The sequence below is a fragment of the Leptodactylus fuscus genome, chromosome 5, assembly GCF_031893055.1.
Source record: "Leptodactylus fuscus isolate aLepFus1 chromosome 5, aLepFus1.hap2, whole genome shotgun sequence".
Taxonomy (NCBI): Eukaryota; Metazoa; Chordata; class Amphibia; order Anura; family Leptodactylidae; genus Leptodactylus; species Leptodactylus fuscus.
The window spans coordinates 5,943,899-5,955,340 of NC_134269.1; the positions used below are offsets into that span (position 1 = coordinate 5,943,899).

The 11,442-nt window shown below is 41.2% G+C and overlaps 1 pseudogene; it reads right to left on the minus strand.

Moving 5' to 3' along the window:
• Positions 1-569: 569 nt before the first annotated feature.
• On the minus strand, positions 570-11,201 carry LOC142202310 (olfactory receptor 6F1-like; annotated as a pseudogene).
• Between the last annotated feature and the right edge of the window lie 241 nt (positions 11,202-11,442).

Below are 11,442 nucleotides of genomic sequence, written 5' to 3' on the forward strand. Positions count from 1 at the left end.
AGATGCATGTTACCAGCTTAAGTTATTGTAAGAGTGTATACACATATAGGGAATATATATGAACGTATTGATTTCCCTATCAATCCCTCCTTTTGAGAACAGATATGAGACCTCCCTCATCCACAAGTACTTCAATAGCAAGAAGCTATTGTCGGGCCTTCCCGAATTCCCTGAAGGTATGGGAAGGATCATATCTTATTCTCACTTATAGCATTTCACATTTAATCATCATTGCAGGGCTTTGATTCCAAACACATAGTTGTATCAGTCAATCTATGAAAAAGTCCTTGATTGCAGGAAATTCAGCAGTATCCACAGGTAACAAGTATTGCCGCTACGACTGCCACCGAGACAAAAAGGCTTGATGTTAGGCCACTCCATTTTCCAAACTGGGTTTGCAGCCACTCAGTGAAGGGGTTGTTGCTACCAGAGTTATCAGCCATCTCTTCAGACAGGGATGTAAGACCCTCTAGCGCTCTAGTGACACATCAGGGGCTGTATTATTTGGGATAAAAGTAAAATGGCCTTCCCCTCAAGTGGTGGTAGTAAGGAGGACTTGGAAAGGACCATCAAACCTGGAATAGAATCATAAGCTTGTTTATGCACAAGTGAGAGTCTCTATTGGAGGCTCTGGACATAACTGATGAAATGGACACAGTGTATATGCCTAGCCTAGTGTCTGTGGGAAATACAAGCCTAGCCTTGATGCTGACCTAAATAAAACCTTTAAAAGGAGGCAATTTCTTTTTTCTCTTTTTTCTTTTTCCCATTGGCGTGTACCTTATAGAAAATTAACCAAATGGCCAGCACTCTGTGCAGGATTTCCCCAATTTCTCGCTTTCTGACTTTTTAAGCTTTAGGGTATCATTCAGTCTCTCCACTTTTTCCCTAGTTTGTGGATGAAAAGATGTATGAAATGCTTGTGTGACCCCCAACATTTGCATAACATTTTGCATTACCTCTCCTGTAAAACGGATACCTCTGTCAAATTTTATGGCTTCAGATCCACACCTACAGAAAACCTCCAATATCAGTTTCTTTGCAGGGGCTCTTGCAATGGCTTTTGGCATTGGTGGCCGAACACCTTCCCCTGTGAAAAGATCAACAAACACACAAACATACTCATACGTGCCTACCTTAGGTAGTTGTATGAAGTCAATCTGCAGTCATTGAAATGGGTAGAGGGTTTTTGGTGCATGTTTCTGGGGCACCTTAACTATACTACCCGGATTGTGTTGTATACATGTGTGTATATGTCATCCATGCTTTGTGTAAATGTGTTGGCAACCACTGAAAACCCAGGTGTGAAACATTGCATATCCACCAAAACACAAATAGCATTTTTAGACAGGTGGATCGTACCGTGAACAGCTACAAGGACCTTGGCAGGCATACCCGCAATCCCACCTTCCACAGACCTTCATTGTCCTGAGCTCCAGCCTTTGACCAGACCTTTCATCTCTTTCCCGGTGTTTCCCAAGTTAGAGCCTGTAAAGGTACTTGAGTCCATCTGGTTACACTCAGTACTCACCATGATCAGCGGAGGTGTTTCTGGGGTGTCCTTTCACCTTGGTTTCCTTGCTGCTTTTGTTTGCACCTTGTCTCTGCCTCATTGGTGGCTTTGTGTGTGCCTTTACCTTTTCTTACAGCTACTTCTTTTAGAAGCATCAGGGTTTCCATCAACTGTTTAATGAGACTCCTATGTTTAATCCGGGTACCTGCTGTTGTAATGAAATCTCTTGCCCTCCATATGGGACCATAGTCATGGGCAACTCTAAAATCATACCTGAAGTCAGTGTACATGTTGTACTGTTTACCTTCTGACCCTCTAAGCAATTCAATGAGCGCCATCAGCTCCATCTCCTGTGCAGACATATGAGGGAGTGGTTCTGCTTTTACTACCTCATGTTGTGTGATCCCTGTATACCCAGTATAGAACCGTCCATCGTCACCAATGCTTCTTGAACCATCTACAAAAAAAACTCAACATCTGAATTAATGAAAGATACATTAAAAACATATGAAAAACCTAATTTTCCCTGAGCCATGGTCTATAAAATCAACAAATGAAGAAAAATAATGATTTTTCTTGTCCCATTTCCCCCCCCCCCTTTTGAATCCATTGCACCAATAGGAACTACAACAGCTGGATTCAAAAGCAAGTACTGTATCTCTTTAAGGTTACAAGATTTTGTAGGCTTTATTGCACCAGAAGGAATTAATTCTGTGATATATTTCACTATTGCTGGAGGTTACTCCACTATAAGGGACTTTGCTCCTAGCTTTACCACCGGAGAAACTGGCATATACCCAATATCATTATCAGGGACTTTTTTTTTTTTTAATGTAGATTGTGAGCCCCACATAGAGCTCACAATGTACATTTTTCCCTATCATTATGTCTTTTTTTGGAATATGGGATGGAAATCCATGCAAACACGGGGAGAACATACAAACTCCTTGCAGATGGTTTTATGCCCTTGGCGGGATTTGAACACCAGGACTCCAGCGCTGCAAGGCTGCAGTGCTAACCACTGAGCCACCGTGTGGCCCCCATTATCAGGGACTTTGACCACAGGGACTTGCTCTAATACTGGATTGTCAGGCGGGGCTGTATACACTGTATACATCTGTATACCCTGTACTGTAGCAGTATATCTACTCTTAATAAATTAACAGGTGACTTATCACTGACTATAGTCTATCAATCTGATCATACATATATGAGCAGTTACAATCTGTGGTACATTGATACAGGATCCTATTGTGAGTTCTAGGATGACACCTTCCCCCGAACTTTACCCTTATGTGGGGACCTACAGTGACGCTTGGTGTGTCCCATCTTCTCACAGTTATAATACTCAAGACACCTACATGATTTCCTGACTGGGTTGCATTCCAGGAATTGTAGATTCTCCCATTTTCTCTTTAAGATGGACTCTAGATCTGTCCATGTAAATATTTGTTCAGACCCACAATCTGTCTATAGAGGCCCCTTTACAAATCAAATGAGTCTGGTACATTCTTGAGTAGCCCCCTTTTATCTTATAGACCCCATGGTTTATAATGAGATAATAGTCATTGGCGCTTTTTGAAATCTAAGGGGTGAATGATGTTATACCCGGGGTGTTTGTAACCTCTTCCTCTTCCAATGTAATTAAACTTTCCTCTTGCTCTATCGCAGAGGCACTAGGTTCAGGATCATATGCCCTAGTCTAGATGCAAACATTATGATATAGTCCTTTTCCTTTATGTGATCTTGGTCCCCCCCCCCTTTTGGCAAAAACATTATTTACACCAATCATGGTTTTGCTGTCCATACACACAAGTCCATCCTCCTGGTCCCGTTGCAACAGGAGACATGAGATGGGGTTGAGATGGAGGAGGAACTTTACATTTACTATTTTTCTCATATATTATACCTTTCAAAGTCTTATTCACAATCCAACTACTTTCTTGTTTCATATCTTTCATTACCTCAAACCAAACTTCCTTTTCTGACCAACTTATTGTCATTAACCCATTAATCAGCACTGAGGCTGATTGCCAGCTCACTAATGGATCACTTCACATTTCTAGAACTTGCAATAACTTAATAACTTACTTGAATCTTTCTTTCATAACAACTTTGCATGTTCACTATCTCACAAGCATCACAAGCCTTAACCCCTTCAGGTTCCTGCTGGCTAGGTACATTTCCCATGTCTGCAATTTTCTCTTCTTCCACCTCTGGTTGAAATACAAACCTCTGTGTCTCTCAGTACTGTATACCACTACCGTACTCTATAAGATGCCCCCTATACTGTACCCTCCTGATCTAACTCCCACTCCAGGCATTTTCTTCCATCCAGTAGCTCACAAAGTGCTTGCTGGGTCCAAGAACAGTTCAGTGACCCCTTTGGCCAAATGTGACTTCCTAAATTTCAGTCACCTTCCAGTCGTTGATCACCACCCGAGGAGTTAGATACGGTACAGATATCAGGCTACTTTTTGCATAACAATAGATTTTATATATCAACCAGAGGGTGAAGCAAACTAATGCTAAACAAAACAAGAACAACCTAAAACCTTTCAAACTCCCTTGATATCATGTGAGATAGTGTTGTGCGTACTACAAGACAAACATAAGACAAATATAAGACAAACATAAGACAAGACTTATCCTCTGACTAACGGCGTCCCTCTTTGGTTACCGGACAGAATTACAGAGGATCTATCAGTCATTTGATGTACTTTGTACATCATATCTCTAATTGTCCCCAAGAGGAGGTATCTGGCATTTAGTATCACCCATCAGGGGTGCTCTTTCCCAGACCCACCGGACACACCAGTCTGATCCCGGAAAGAGTTGGTCTTTACGGCAGACCCCAACAGACCATTCCATACCCTCTAGGTATTAGGTAGACTCATACATTCACACAGCCGTTACACGTTAGACATAACAAAACAGTAATACATAGAAATATCCAATCCAATATACCATTAAGTATCAAGAATGATATTCTACGGTTCTTTTCCAAATAATTTGAGCTGGAAATACAGAGAGACAGACTATAGCATACCTTCAGATCCGGTCCCAGAGTTAGAAGACCCCCGGAAACACAGAGATATTGTAAGTAAGAAGCAATGGTTCTTACCTCACCGGTGATTGTCTGTGTGTCCTTTGATCCTTAACTCTGTTATTGCCGAGTCTCTAGATATTGAGGTCTTTTGCCTTTTCCAGCCCCACGTTGGGCGCCATTTACTGTCAGGGTGGTCCTCAAGTCAGACCAATAGGTATATTGGATGGATTCCAAATTACGTCAAACCTCGAGGTTCGCAATGATGCAATCAACACAGAAACAAGATGAATCTGAGCTAAAGCATTAAAGTTTATTGAACAAATCATCTCTTCTTATACCCAAAGAAGTGGGCGTACATACAGGGTGTATTATTGTGTAATCATTTACTCGGTAGGCGTATATGGGTGTGTCATTGAGTAATCATTACCCGTTAGGATTCAGCAATTTCTATACATGAGTATTATAAGAATATCCCGCCCCTAATTATGAATATTCTAACTGTTCTGACATCTGATGATGAGGTTAACTCAGTGCACATTACGTAGTGTATGTTTTAGTCACCTTACCGCGTGGCATAACAAAGTCTATTTTGAAATTGGTTTTTTCCATTAGTCTCATCTTAAACTATTTTAATAACCATCTTATCACTTTATTCCAGCCACTTTATTACTCTGTTTATTATGGGGTGCGGCATTATGTCTGCAAATATTCTGATTAATATAGAATATGGGTTAAGCTGACCTGGAGAGGCATGTTACAAGCTTAAGTATTGTAAGAATGTATACACGTATAGGGAATATATATGAACGTATTGATTTCCCTATCAGTAGTAACAGAACACAGAAGGGAGAGTCTATTGAAGCATATTATGGCAGACTACTCACCAAAGTAGCAGACTCTGGGTGGGATCAGGCCCATAATGCTTTGAAAAACACCATGATAGCTGAAGCATTTATGCAAGGAATCAGACCAAATATGGCTGAAAAGATCAGAAGCTGCAACCCAGATTTGAAATGCACAAACCCAGATGACTTGTATGCCAAGGCTGTTGGGTTTGCTGTAGAGAGAAAGAGAGAGAGAAAGAAAAAGGCAGCAACAAAAATTACATCAATTCAGGTACTATAAACCAAGTAGTCAAGGCCGACAGGGCCGCTGCCGTAGGCAGCAAGGGCGGAGGGGAACTCAAAAATGTTTTAATTGTGAAAAACAGGGACACGTGACCAGAAATTGCTGGTGTCCTAAGCGAAGTGACAAGAACAAAAGACAGTCTAGAAGCTGCTTGCCTGTGTCTGATCGAGGTCAAGATAAATCACAATGAAAGTCAGGCTCCCCCCCCCCCCCCCCAGTGTCCCTCTTAGCTACAGCAGAGGTATGCATGCTTTGGTAGAATTTAGCAAGAAGGGGGAGGGGTAGAGGGTGAGACATGGCAGTCAACTAAGATGTCAGCTATAAGTGATAGATTGTAACACCACTGGTATAATGTGTGGAAAGTTATGAATATATGGTTCAATTTGTAATTTTAGAGTGTAAAACTGTTTTTTTGCAATGCCAGTATTTGACTTTTATGTAATTTTGGTGTCAGTATTGACTGTTTGCTTCAATTATATTCTTGTCATGTAGTAGGAAAACCAAGCACTAGTTGACTATCATCTTTATCCACGCGTATAGGAAAACACAGAAGAGTCAAGAAAATGATTTGGACGAAAAGGGTTAACCCATGGTTAAATGTAAAAATAAGGTATGGTGCCAATGTATAGATAAGGCTATAAATGAATATCATGTTGTGATTTTGTTTTAGCTCACTATCCTCAGTAGGTTTTGTATGTACTCCTGTAGAATATATGGGTGATATAGGCAGGGTGTTTGTCTATCAGGGCCACATTACTATGTTAGGAGTGATTTAGATACTAACTAGACATAAGATGAGCTCATGTCGGCTAAGTCTGCACCAGTGAGGGGGATGAGTCTTGCAGAGCTGTAATTGTATGTAGCAGAAGCCCTATTGTGTAGCTGCTGATTTGGATACAGTGTCCTAAGGGCAGTTGAAGTATTGTACTGGCCTGAATAGCTTAAGTGAGGTACTGTTATCTATCTAGAAGTGGCTGCATTGTGAGTAATCACGTTTGGTGATGTCTGTGTCATTTGCGATTATGTTTTATACAATATTATGTGAATTTATTGTTTTGTCTGTTATCATCACCTTAACTATTGTATATACTAAAAGAGTGAAGAGGTGACAGTGGAAGTGACAGGATGGTGGGGGGAGGAGAGCTCACTCCTATCCACTGTCAGAAACAGCCAGAGTATGAAAAGATTAGACAAATCCTTTATAGGAAATTAAGTGAATATTATTGCGATATGTTGATAATTTCTCTTCCTTGTGCCACAGATAGACAGACATGTGAAGCTGCTACCAGGAACCTGCTGTGTTTCCTCTACCAGAACGGTTGTAAGGCCAGTAAAGACAAGCTGCAATTTTGTAAGCAAAAGGTGGTGTTTTTAGGTCATTGTCTGAGCCAAAGTACCAAACATCTTTCAGATGAACAGACTACAGTGGTAAGAGAACTGCAGGTGCCCCCCCCCCCCCATGCTCAGTTACATACCTTTTTGGCCATGGATCAGATAAACTGTGAATGGGCTTCTAAAACCTGTTTGACAAGGGCTTGCCTAACTATCAGAAACCCTTTTCAAATCTATGTCGCTGAGGTGGTGGGATATGCTACTGCAGTCCTGAGGCATGTTATAGTGCACGGTTGAATGCTGTTGCAAGAGGAACACCCTCTTGTGTAAGGGTTATACTCTCCGTACAGGCCCTGCTTAAGAAAAGATTAGACATTGTCTTATACCACCCCCTGGTGGTATACAAACCACATGACATCTATGCAATCCTCACACAGGTAGACAGACGTCATATTTCCTTGGCAAGACAGAGCAAGATGGAATTTGCTCTACAATCCTCCTTCAACATCTCATTTCAGCGTTGTTTGACTTTTGAATCCTGCAACTCTTTAACCAGTAGGAGTTCATGATTCAAAGGGGGAGTAGATGATGAGATATTTTTGAACTCCCTCTCAAAAGAGGTGGCTTCAGTCATGTTACTGATGCCCCATTGGAGAATCCTGACTATGAGATGTTTGTGGACGGTTCCAGATACCTAACAGAAAAAGGCAAATTTGTTACAGGGTATGCTGTAGTTACGATACATGACACCATAGTACAAGAAGCCCTTCCACCACACATGTCATGGCATTGCACATGGTTATGGTCCAATATGGAGGTTCAGGAACTTCCTGATGGCACAGGGCAAACCAATTAAGAATGGAAACTTAGTAAGTCGGCTGATGGAGCCATATTGCTCCCTAAGCAGTTGGCAATTGTGAAAGTCAGAGCTCACACAAAGGGAAGAGACCCTGAGAGTATTGGAAATGAAAAGGCTGATCAAGCAGCCCAAGCAGCGGCACTACTGCCATGGAAGGGTCTCAGCCAGGTGAGAAAAATGTATATTGACCTAGCAGACTCCAAGGGTGTAAGGTGACTGGTGAGGAAATTGAGAAAGGACAAAGGCTGGTGCCATAGAATGTGAAGGAATGTGGAAAATGGGGGATAGACTGTGTCTTCCTGCAGCAGCATACCCCCAAATGGCTAGTTTGGCCGACGGGAAGGTGCATGCTTCTTGAAATGCCATGGAGTTACTAGTGGGTAAACTATAGTTTGCCTCAGGTTTTGGAAGGGCTGCAGGTAATCACGTAAAAGCATGTCACATATTTGCTCTACAAAGTCCAGTACAGGTAGTTAAGACACATGCACACCAAAATCCCTGTATCGTTTTTAGATAATACAAGTAGATTACATACAGTTGCCTAAGTCTTGTATGTACGAGTATGTGTTGGTCTGTGTAGTAAAGGCCTATCCGGTCAGCTGAGCAACTGCACAGGAAACTGCCAAGAAATTGATCTCTGAGCTTGTGTGTAGATTTGGGATACCTGAGGTGATAGAATCTGATAGAGGTACACATTTCACAGGTGAAATAATGAAGGAAATAATGTCTTTATTGGGGATTGAGCAGAGTTCAGGCAAAGTGGAAAGGTTGAATGGCACACTCAAGTTAAAAATCCAGAAAACCATGGCAGACAGGAAGGCCCTGGCCAGAGTGTTTTGTCTATAGCATTATACTCAGTGAAGACCACTCCAAATAGAAAGACAGGTCTGTTACTATTCGAGGTGCGTTTGGGAAATGTGACTAGACAAAGGTTGTATTTTCCCCAGACTTTACAACTCAATTATGACAGCACTGCCAGCTATGTCCAGAGCTTGTTTCAAAGAATGAAAGTAACACATGAACGGGTGTTTTCTTTTATTCCAGACCCTTTTGAAGTTTTCAGGAACACATAGCTTCCTTATAAAAAGGTTCCTAAACCACGGCAAGAATGAAAGGATGGACATTATTTGTTATATGCTTTCTTAACAGACTCACTCATGCCACCTTTGTAATTGACAAACTGAATGATGTTTTAATAGATAGATATAAGTGGTAGACAATATAAGAATATCAGATGGGGAATTCAGCAGGGCTGGCATCTAGGGAGCTAGATGAACGTACTCATCTGATATGAAAATAAATGTCTAAAATGGGGGAGATGTGGGGGGCCAACAATATCTCTTGAAAAATTAAGTATAAGAAGGTAGGGGCCGAGATTGCTCTCTCTCTCTCTATCTCCCTCTCAGAGATGAAGCCAGTTAAGCTGGGTTCATGTTGCGGTATACAAAAGATCAAAGCTGTTTGACTTTGGGCCTCTGAATAGGTCACTTAGGGTGTGTAGAAAAAGGTTCTATAGCCTATTGATTGTTAGCCCCAATGCTGGACTGGTCTGACCAGCATGTGATCATTATCTCTCTGGCCCTGATATATACATCTAGAATTAGTGTAAGATGTTGGTTTACACATAAATATTTTAAATTCTTCTTTATTTCATGAGAAAGCTCATCCCAGTTTGGAAAGTAATAATGAGATGCAGATTACCTTAGGCCTTATCCAATAGTCATGTGCCACATTTTATGTTATAACTCTACAACCAATCATGTCATTAGAATAGTCCAACCTGCTTTTGTCTGTATTGTATTTAAGCTACCTTTTTGCACCATTAAAATTAGAACTCACTTGATACACCATCAGCTGTGTGTGTGACTTCTCCAGGCCTGATATCTAACTACGACAACATCACTCAGGGGTCTTGTGCCCCTAACAATGTGATATGTAAATCAGGCCAGCATCATGCTCCAACACTGTGCTACACACTTTTGGTTCGTGGTTCAACCTAAAACTTTTGGAAAATTCAGGTGGAATATGATTAAATCTGAACCAGTTTGCTCATTTACAGGCAGCCCCCACACCAATCACCTGTATGGGGAGATTTCGAGTGCCCATGCTATATGTATAACATGGGGCCAGAAACAGTTGGTTCTGGTCTCTATTTAGTGCCTGGGTGATGGTACTGTATCTCAGCTCTCACTGACTTCAATGGAGCTGAGCTATAGTACAGTGACTGTACTGACTGTACTGACTGTCCAATGCACAGGGTACAGAACCGACTGCTCTCGGTCTCCATCTGTGCCTGACTTAATCAATGCCATCCAAAGAGCCACTCTCCAGCTTATATCTTAAATTTTATGATGCTGTTCTTTCTACTCACCTAGAGGTGCCATACAAGCACATTGATTTATGGACGTTTGCCACATATGACTGTACGCCTTTCCTAATGTCTTTATTTCTCAGACTGTATATAATGGGGTTGATCAAAGGAGTGAACACAGTATATAGCAGTGATAGGAGTTTACCGATGGTCGATGATTGTCCTTTGGTTGGAAAAATATAAACACCAGAGTCCAGTAGAATATGCAGACCACAATGAGGTGGGAGCTACAGGTGGAGAAGGCTTTCTGTCTGCCATTACTGGATGGGATCCTTAAGATGACCGAAATAATTTCACCATAAATTGTAATAATTAGTATGGTCGGTACAATGACTGCCGGAATACCTAGTAAGGAGACATCAAGTTGAACAATGTAGGTATCAGAACAGGCAATTTCTAGCAAAGGGTCAAGGTCACAGAAAAAATGGTCAACAATATTTGTACCACAAAATTCTAGCATCTGTATTAGTAATGTGTCAATAAGAGAAGCTGAAAATCCCAAAACCCAGCAGATGACAGCCAGTTTCATGGAATAGGCACTAGTCATAAGTGAATTATAATGAAGAGGACTACAGATGGCCAAATATCTGTCATAAGACATCACTGCAAGGAGAAAACAGTCAAATCCTTCTGAAGTGCAGAAAAAATAAAACTGTGCCATACAGTCAGTAAAAGTAATGGTCGCCCCATTATTCAGTAGGACGTGAAGCATGTTGGGGACAACATCTGTTGTTAGTAAGATGTCACTGATGGAGAGTTGTGAGATGAAGAAGTACATTGGGGTGTGGAGGTTCTTGCTGGTGGACACCAGGGTGATGATCAGGAGGTTCCCACATATTGTCCCACAATAAACCACCAGGAAAACACAGAACAGAAAAAGTCTCAGACATTGACTGCCTTGAAACCCAGAAAGGAAAAACTCAGAGACCAGAGTCAGATTCTCCTGCATTCAGGAAATATGTAGAATATATTGTTAAATAATGATATTGGCTATGTATTTTTATCAGAAAGTGAGTACACCCTTCATATTTTTATAATTATTCATTATATATTTTCATGGGACAACACTGAAGATCTGGCACTTTGAAACAATGTAAAGTAGTCAGTGTACAGCTTGTATAACAGTCTAAATTTGCTGTATCATCAAAATCACTCAACACACAACCATTCATGTCTAAACCCTTGTCAAC